This window comes from Notamacropus eugenii, chromosome 2 (genome assembly GCF_028372415.1).
Source record: "Notamacropus eugenii isolate mMacEug1 chromosome 2, mMacEug1.pri_v2, whole genome shotgun sequence".
Classification (NCBI taxonomy): Eukaryota; Metazoa; Chordata; class Mammalia; order Diprotodontia; family Macropodidae; genus Notamacropus; species Notamacropus eugenii.
The window spans coordinates 14,005,086-14,013,520 of NC_092873.1; positions in this window are offsets into that span (position 1 = coordinate 14,005,086).

An 8,435-nucleotide genomic window follows, 5' to 3' on the forward strand; every position below is an offset into this window, starting at 1 on the left:
CTACAATGTGTTCCCTATACAAACTGTTCTGGTTCTGCTCACTTTGCTCTCTGTGTGTTTATTGAGGTCTTTCCAGGATGCTCTGAAACTGGCCATTTAGTCATTTCTTGGGACACAATATTCCATCACACTCATACAGCACAATTTGTCCAGCCGCTCCCCAGTAGGAGAGTAGCCCCTTAGATTCCATCTCCAAGCTACCATGAAAAAAGATGCTCTAAGTATCTTGGGATATAGCAATCTTTTTCCTCTTTCTTTAGTCTCCTGACCTTGGGGTACGTCTTGAATACTGGTCCAGCTATTGGGAAGAATTTTAAAAACCAAAAGGTCAAACCTGGGATGGAGTAACCTTGTAATAGGGAAGATAGGATGTTAGAGCAGGACCTTAGCAGAAATGGTTTAAAGAATGTCAAGTTAGTGGACTAGTCAACAAGCTTGATTAAGCAGCTACTTAGTGCCAGACACTGTGCTGGGGATAGGAGGAGAGGCAAAAGACATTCCCTGCCCTCAAGGAGCTCCCCGTCTGGTGGGGACCATGACCAATGTCAACCCTCCACAACCATGTCAAAGTAATCACTAATATCCACACACCTTGTTGGGCTCACCACTTACTGTAACCTGGGTGACCTTGGGCAGGATACGACACACCAAAGTGGTTCAGAACATCGAATGTCAGAGCTGGGAAGGACTGTGAAGAAACTGAGACCCACAGAGATTTGGGTCAAAATTCCCCAGCTAAGACCTTGATTTCTGGCCTCGCTGATTCTGAGGCCAGAGTTTTTTCCACCTGGCCTGAGAAGCAGAGACGTCCTTCCTTCAAGAACCAGAAACCAAGACTCATGTTCTCTTTGATTATAGATGGAAGGGAATTCAAGAGAATTGAAATAGAAATCCAGCTAAGCCAAAGTGAGGGAAGCAACTCAATCTCCTTAGATTCATGGGGTTCTCACACACACACACACACACATACACACACATGCACACATATTCACACACATGCTCACATGTGCATGCACACACATGAATGTATACCTTGATTTAAGCCTCTTCCTATTAGTGAAAAGCTGTGTTTTGTAAGTTATTCCTAGTCTAGTGCTCATCTAGATGCCAACATTAATTTTCAGAGTCAGTTATTATTTCTCTTTTCCTTTGACAATCTGTGTTTCTTTGGTCTAGAGGACACCCTGATTTGACAGAGTTTCTACTAAATTTTCAGCATTCATCTCCACAAAATCTTGACTACCATATTTTCTCCCCCTCTCTCCCCTCCCCCCCAAAACACCAAGCATTCTGATTACCCCTACCACCAATCTGCCCTCCCTTCTAACATTCCTCCACTTCCCTTGAACCTATCTTCTCTTTTGTCCTGTAGCGCAAGATAAATTTCTATACCCCACCTGTAGTTCTTATTTTCCAGTTGTGTGCAAGAATAATACTCAACATTTTGTCCTCCAACTTTCAGTTCCAACTTTTCTTCCTTCCTCCCTCCCTACCCATCAGCACTGAGAAGGCAAGCAATTGAAAATATGCTATATATGTGCAGTTTGGCAAATGACCTACATAATGCCAGTCTGTGTGTGTGTGTGTGTGTGTGTGTGGCTTCATCCTTTATTGCCAAAGAACAGCATGCCATCAGAGAAATGATGACATGACTTGCACTTGACTTTGTTTTGAGTGAGGGAGGGCTGTGCAGGTCACCAGCCTCACTTTTCCTCCAGAGTCCCCTGAATCCAGGGACCAGATATTCATCGGGATGCCTGGAGATGACCCAGCATGAGGTCTTTGGGATTAAGTGATTTACCCAAGGTAACACAGCTAGTGAGTGTCACGTGTCTGAGGTGAAATTTGAACTCACTTCCTCCTGACTCCTGCACTGGTTCTCTATTCACTAGCTGCCCCTCTTCCATAATAGTTATGTTGTGGAACACTAACTCTATTTCCTTCCATCCTATCCTGCCTCCCATTTCTTCTATTCTCTCTTTTGACCTTGTTCCTCCCCAAGTGTTTACTTCTAATTACTCCCTCCTTCCATTTGCCCTCCCTTCCATCATTCCCCCACCCTGCTTATCCCCTTCTCCCCTACTTTGCTATGATGTAAAATATCTTTTCATACCAAATTGAACATGCATTTTATTCCTTCCTTGAGCCAAATGTGATGAGAGCAAGCTTCACTTTTTCCCTCTCATATGCTCACTTTTCCCCTCCTTTGAAAAGGCTTTTCTTGCCTCTTTTATGAGAGATAATTTTCCCCATTCCATTTCTCCCTTTCTTCTTCCAGTATATTTCTCTCTCACCCCTTAATTTTACTTTTTTCAGATATGACCTCTTCCTCTTTAACTCAAGCTGTGTTCTCTGTCTGTGTGTGTGTGTGTCTGTGTGTGATTGTGTGTGTGTAATCCATCCAAGTACCCAGATGCTGAGAAAAGCTTCAAGGGTCACAAATATTGTCTTTCCATGTAGGAATGTAAAAAGATCAGCTTTAGGAAGCCCCTTATGATTTCTCTTTCCTGTTTATCTTTTCATACTTCTCCTGATTCTTGTATTTGAAAGTCAAATTTTCTTTACAGCAAGAATATTTGAAAGTCCTCTACTTCACTGGAAGGCCATTTTCCTCTTACGGTATTATACTCAGTTTTTCTGGGTAGATGATTCTTGGATGTAATCCTAGTTCCTTTGACGTCTGGAATATCCTTTCCACGCTCTTCACTCCCTTAATGTAGAAAATGCTAACTCTTCTGTTATGCTGATCATATTTCCACAGTACTTGAATTGTTTCTTTCTCCTTGCCTGCAATATTTTCTCCTTCACCTGCAAACTCTGAATTTAGGTTACAATGTTCCTAGGAGTTGCTCTTTATCGATCTCTTTCAGGAGGTGATCAGTAGATTCTTTCCGTATGTATTTTGCCCTCTGCTTCTAGAGTATCAGGTCAGTTATCTTGGATAATGTCATGAAAAAGGATGTCTAGGCTCATTCTTTGACCATGGCTTTCAGGTCGTCCAACGATTTTTAAATTGACTCTCCTGGATTTATGTTCCAGGTCACTTGTTTTTCCAGTGAAATATTTCACATTGTCTTCCACGTTTTCATTCTTTTGGTTTTGATTTGCGATTTCTTGGTCTCTCATAAAGTCAATAGCTTCCATCTGTTCCATTCTAATTTTCAAGAATTATTTTTTCAGTGAGCTTCTGAACCTTCTTTTCCATTTTTCTAATTCTGTGTTGTTCAAGCATTCTTCTCCTCATTGGGTTTCTGAACCTCCTTTGCCAATTGAGTTAGCACCCTGTTTTAAAAGATGATATTTTTCTCAGCACTTTTGTGTCTCTTTTGGCAAGCTGTTGACTGGCTTCTCATGATTTTCTTGCATCTCTATCATTTCCCTTTCCAATTTTTTCTCCACCTCTCTTACTTGATTTTGAAAATCCTTTCTGAGCTCTTCTATGGCCTGAGACCATTAAAAATTTATTCTGGATGTTTGGGATGCAGAAGCCTTGACTTTTATGTCTTTCCCTGATGGTAGGCATTGTTATTCCTCATCCAAACAGATGAGAGAAGATATCTGTTCACCAAGGATGCCACCTTCTATAGATTCATTTTTCTTCCCTTTCAGAGACAAGTTCAGAGCCAGATACTTGACTTTTGGGTTTTTTCTCAAGAGTAGGGTGTACTGTGGGACCCTGTAAGATCTTAGTTCCTCCAAGGTGGCCCAAGCAAGCCTGCACACTGGTCTGGGAGCAACCAGAAAAGTTTTGTGCCCAGAATCTGTGAGTGGTAGAATTTCCTCTCCACATATACCTCGCTTCCAGTTACACCATGCCAGCCCTGGGGGCCGAGTTTCAGATGAGATGCTCAATTCCCCGAGGAGCTTGAGGTGAGGGTAGGGTCCCACTAAGGCCTGAAGTTCAAATCAACTGGTCAGTGCCCCCAGAGGCTTTACAATGGGTCCTCCTGCAACAGATGCCAGCTGCTGCCTGCCGTGAGAGCTGCAGGCTGCGGGCTCTGTTGCCTCAGCCTGGCACAAGAGCTGTGAGGGGACTGTGCTCCCTTCTCAGACAGCTGAAAAAGCCCTCTCACTGGCCTTTGGCGCCTGTGGGTTGAGGGATTTGGGCTGTCCCTGGGGATTGCTCCCCCGAGGCCTCCGCCAGCTCTGCTCCTCCTGGCAACTAGTGACCAGGACTGGGCTGCACTGTCCCCTGAGTCTGGCGAGACAGACCTTTTCCCATAGGCCTTGCAGGTCACCCTGGGCTGAAAGTCTCCTCTACTCTATCGTTGTGTGGCTTCTGGTGCTCTAGAATTTGTCGAGTCATTCCTGACAAGTGCTTTATGGGCTGTGGGGGAAGAGCTAGAGTATGTTTGTCTTTCTACTCTGCCATCGTGCTTCCATGTCCCGACAGTGTTTTTAATCTTTTTTTTCCTTCTAACATTTTTGCCTGTCTAGATATATCATGAACGCCAGGGGTGTCAGTCAGTCAGTTGACTGGCTTTGAATAAGCACCTACTACACACCAAGCCTTGTGCTGAACCCTGATGTCAACAGTGTGGTAGAGAAAGGTACAGGATGGAGTGAAAGGAGAAATAAGTTTGGGGTAACGTGACCTGGATTTCACCAGCTGCATGACCTTCAGCAAGTCACTCATTTTCCTGGCGCATCAGCTTTCTTACCCATACAATTCTGGGGTTAGAGAGTTTCTGGTGTGTGACCTGGTGACTGCTTTTGAGCAATCCTCGAGAGCCCAGGATCAGGGGTCATGAAGACCTGACTTCAAACGCTGTCTCAAACAATCATTGATATGTCAGAACCTCACCTTCCTCATTGGTGAAACAGGGATAATAAAAGCTCCTACCCCAAAGACTGCATCTCAGGAGGATCACCTAGGGAAAACGTCACGCAAACCTTTCAGTGTCATCTCAATCTTGGCTGTAATTGTAATGATGATTAATGGATCATCATTGAACAGTCACTGGAAAACCACTAAGAATCCCGGATGCTTTTCAGAAAACCTGCTGTTTAATGAAAAGCTAACCTTTATATTCTACTTTAATATTTGTGCAAAACACTTTACAAATACTATCTCACATTTTCCTCATACCAATTCAAAACCTGTGGGTTATTGTTATTCCTGTTCTGAAGATGAGAAAAGTGACTTTTGATCCACAAAAATTTAATCAGATGTATCCTGTGCAGGAGGTTCCAGAGAGCACCAGGCTGGTTCTTGAACATTCTTGATTCAATGTCCCCAAAGTCTCTCTATGATTATCTATTCTAGAATTGTCCCAGGAAACCAAAATTACCTTCACTCACCTAGAGTTTCAAGATATACATCTGCTTCCCTTATTTTAAAAAATTTCTCAACATTGGCTTTCCTCCATTCATAGGAGACATCTCTCCCATTCCTCATGATCAATAAATGGGTGCATTGCTGAGATTACCTCTAGGGGTCTGATGGCACTAAGTCTGTCATACCCAAATAAGGCACTAATCCTTCCTAGTTCCTAGTACCTGTAAGGATAGAAGTCATGGCTCTCGTCCTAGAACACAGTGTCACTAGATTTAGAGCAAGGACAGCCAGGGTCGAAGTGTAGGCTATATCATTTCCTGGCTCTATTTCCGTATGACTCAGTTTCCTCATCTGTAAAAAAGTCCACATGACCCTTCTAGTTGCAGGATTCTCTGTCCTGGGGTGCCTAACTGCTCTGACATGATGGAATAATGTTCCTTCCAGCTTTCAGTATCATAAGTGCCCACTGGAGGGAACTGAGCACATATATTTACACCATTCCTTCCTCCCACTACCTGGAGTTTCCTGAACTCCTGATGCTTGGCAGCTGCTGTTGGCCTCAATATCTTTCTGGCATGTACTCTGCTCTCCAGTCTCCACCCCATACCTGGGACATTTGCTCTCTTGATCAACATTATTCATAAAACACAGTATGAGTTTGAGTTTTCAGAAACAAATAAGGGAAGGAACTGCAGATTTGTACAACCCTGAGATTGGGTCAGCAAGCGATTGGAGGAAGAGGGAAGAGCCATGACTCAGAACTCCAGCCCACCGGCTCTCCTTGTGTCTGAGTGGTTTTGCTGGACCTGCTCCATCAGTCTACTCTTGCTCGGATTTAAACCTCAGTGAGCAGTGCAGTCCCACTGACTCCATGTTGTGCCAGGTCCCTGCCTTCAGATTCCCATTCTGAGCAACTTTGGCCCCAATGAAGTGATAGGGGAAGGCACCTGCTTCAGTCCTTTACAAAGGAGGGAGACTATGGGGGTGAACATTGCTTATATCAGACTTGTTGCATGAACTCTTGTTTTTATTCTTTTTTTTTCATAAGGGATGGCTCTCTGAAAAAGGAAAAGAAAGGGGAAGGGATACCTTGGGAAATGTCAGGGATGTCAAAACAATGTATATCAATACATGTTTAAAATGCAATATGGAAAAAGTTCTCTCATTTAAAAAAAAGAAAAACGTGGAGGAGGAGAATCCAGATGATTATAGATAGATAGAGATGGATGGATGGATGGATGGATGGATGGATGGATGGATGGATAGATATTTGAATAGTAGATAGTTGGCTAGATAGGCAAGAGATGATATAGATGGAGGAATAGGTCAGTGGATGAGTAGATGATAGAGATATATAGATGCATGGATAGTTGATAAAGATGGATGGATGGATAGATGGATAGAGAGACAGAAAATTGATTAAGCTCTCCATCTCTGCTAGGCATTAGGCCAAAGGAAATATCCCAACACCCCTGGGGAAAGAGGATGGAGTCACCTGGTATTGTTTTGGAAGCTTGGAAATTTGCAGCAAATGGATTACAGTCTTTTTTAATTAGGACACTTCCGGATTTGTCCACAAAGAATTTCTTGAAATGCATAACATGTGAGCTGTTAAGTCTGTGTGTGTTCAGCGAAGCTTGCTTACCTAGGGACAGCTGTCCTAAAGTAGAACTGCACAAATCTGGGTCATATCCAAGTTCATGGAGAGATATCACAAGGTCACAGCTTGTTTAACTCGTTGCTGGTGAGTCCTTCCCTACAAACAGCTTCCTGCAGATTTCCCCCTTTAGCTGCTAAGTCAGTCCCTTCAGTTGCTGTTTTCTTCCCCTTTCCTACACCCCCAGCACCTCGTCTGCATCAGTGGGAGGCACCCACACACTCTGGGTGCATAAGATGTGCCAAGAAGCTGATCTCCCCTCAGCAAAGAAGCCTGGGAATCTCATAAATGTGAAGGCTTGGCTCAGAGGCAAACAAACCTCTCTGTATCTTTGAATAAATAAAAAGATCTTGCCAAGGCACAGGTCTGACCAAAACACTCTTCGCGCCAAAAAATCTTCGGTGGCTGCTTCTTGTCTCCATTGAATGTGAGACCCTCCATATCCATGCTGGTCTAGTTTTCTAGCCATGTTTCACACCATTCCCCTTTACCTGCTCTGAATTTCTACCATGCTAGACTGTTGCCTGCAACCTGGTCATATTCAGCCTTAGCCTGACAACCTGTGTGGGGTGATATTACCTCTCCCTACCACCAACTCTCTTTCTCCTCCATTTTTTCTTAAAATCTTTATCTAAATTTCTCCTCTGCGCTTCCATGGATCCGCAACTATCTTGAGGACGAGTTCTCTAAAACAGCGTCTCTTTGGCTCATTTCCCTCACTCAGGAGTTTCTCTTGGGAAATTTCAGAATAGAGATCAAATAGAGCCAGTATCTAGACACTATCACGTGGTATCTCATTCTAGGGAAAGACCCCAATAGGAAAAAATATGGAGATTCCCTGCCTTTGGGCTCCAACTACGGAATCAAGGGGAGAGGGCTAGGTCCTGAGGATTTATCCAGTGTCCCGTGTCTTTGGTGGAAGAGAGAGCAATGGCCTGAGGTCTGGACACTCAGAACCTTGTCCTCACCATCTGGAGACTGCTGAGATTCTGGGTAAAGAATTCTGAGCACTAAAGGAAGGATGGAAGGCAGAACACAGACCTGAACTGCAGAAGTACAGGTAGGTGCAGAGAGGCCGGATATCATAGTGAAAAAGAATACTTCCTTGGGAGTGAGTAGAGCTGAGTTCAAATATGGGCCTTGCAAATTTCTGGGCATGGGCAAGGGACAGAACCTTTGTAGGCTGCCTCATTTGTCAAATGATTGAAGGTGGGTGAATGAGGTGGATGTCACATGAGTGAGTGTGTCAGGTACTTCTGAGATGGGTCCCATTCATTCCTCTTTAGGACTTTGAAGCTGGACTTGCCTACTCACAGATTTCCAGAGGCTCACTTCTTTGGCCTTTGAAAATCCACAAGATTGCAGTCTCAAAGTCATCTCTTTCACCTCAATGACAAAATAAACAAACACCAAGACAGACAGAGAATGAAGGCCGTATTCATGGACCCACATGTCAACGTTAAAGAGAGAGAATGTCCAAGGCCTCCCCCTGATGACATT